This window comes from Panicum virgatum, chromosome 2K (assembly GCF_016808335.1).
Source record: "Panicum virgatum strain AP13 chromosome 2K, P.virgatum_v5, whole genome shotgun sequence".
Classification (NCBI taxonomy): domain Eukaryota; kingdom Viridiplantae; phylum Streptophyta; class Magnoliopsida; order Poales; family Poaceae; genus Panicum; species Panicum virgatum.
In genome coordinates this window covers 40,275,293-40,276,183 of record NC_053137.1, presented here as the reverse complement: position 1 = coordinate 40,276,183, position 891 = coordinate 40,275,293, and the positions used below count along the sequence as shown (strand labels likewise).

Sequence of the window (891 nt, the reverse complement as noted above, 5' to 3'; positions counted from 1 at the left end):
CGACTTGCCGCAAAACTTTCATTTCGATCCAGAGTCACTTTTGAGGAGGACGCGAGCTCTTCTCGTATCACCTCGGAGATCACTCTCGGCAGCTGAACCAATCATCGCATCATCGTCAGCTCCTAGAGCTATGGCCCAGAAGACACTCCGTGATTACTCTTCTCCGTCTGCTAACCAGGTCCCTACCGGGCCCGAGGTTAACGCCGGAGGAGAAAATTTCGAGATCAAGATGGGTCTCATTACGATGGTGCAGGCCAGCCCTTTCTATGGCAAGGCCAATGAGGATGCCAGCGCTCATCTCCAGCAGTTTCTGGAGCTCTGCAGTACTTTTGTTATCAAGGGTGTATCGCAAGATGCAATCCGGCTCCGTCTATTTCCGTTCTCTCTCTTGGGGAGAGCAAAGCAATGGTTTTATGCTAACAAGGCTGTTGTGGATACTTGGGACAAATGTGCCAAGGCGTTCCTCTCAATGTTCTTCCCGATGGGCAAAACCAATGCTCTTCGTGGTTGGATTTCGAACTTCCAGCAGGCATCAAATGAGTCAATTCCTGAAGCTTGGGAGAGACTCCAGGAGTACATTTTGGCGTGTCCGCACCACAGAATGGACAATTGGCTTATTCAACAGAACTTCTACAACGGGTTGACCCAGTCATCCCGTGATCATGTGGATGCCGCTGCGGGTGGAGCTTTCTTCTCGCTGACCATTGAAAGAGCTACATCTTTGATCGAGAAGATGGTTTCCAACCAAGGTTGGAGCGATGACCGCCTCCAACCGCGCCAGCGAGGTATGCACTCCGTCAAGGAGGCTGACATGCTCGCTATGAAGATTGATCTCCTCCTCAAGAAATTTGAGGATTATTCCCAATATAAGGCTCAATTGCAACCTCTCCA

At 50.4% G+C, this 891-nt stretch overlaps 1 non-coding gene across 1 annotated transcript; it reads right to left on the bottom strand.

Moving 5' to 3' along the window:
* Positions 1 to 496: 496 nt before the first annotated feature.
* On the bottom strand, positions 497 to 603 carry LOC120696297. The gene has a single exon (XR_005684075.1). It is a non-coding gene; the product is annotated as a small nucleolar RNA R71 (small nucleolar RNA).
* Positions 604 to 891: the final 288 nt, after the last annotated feature.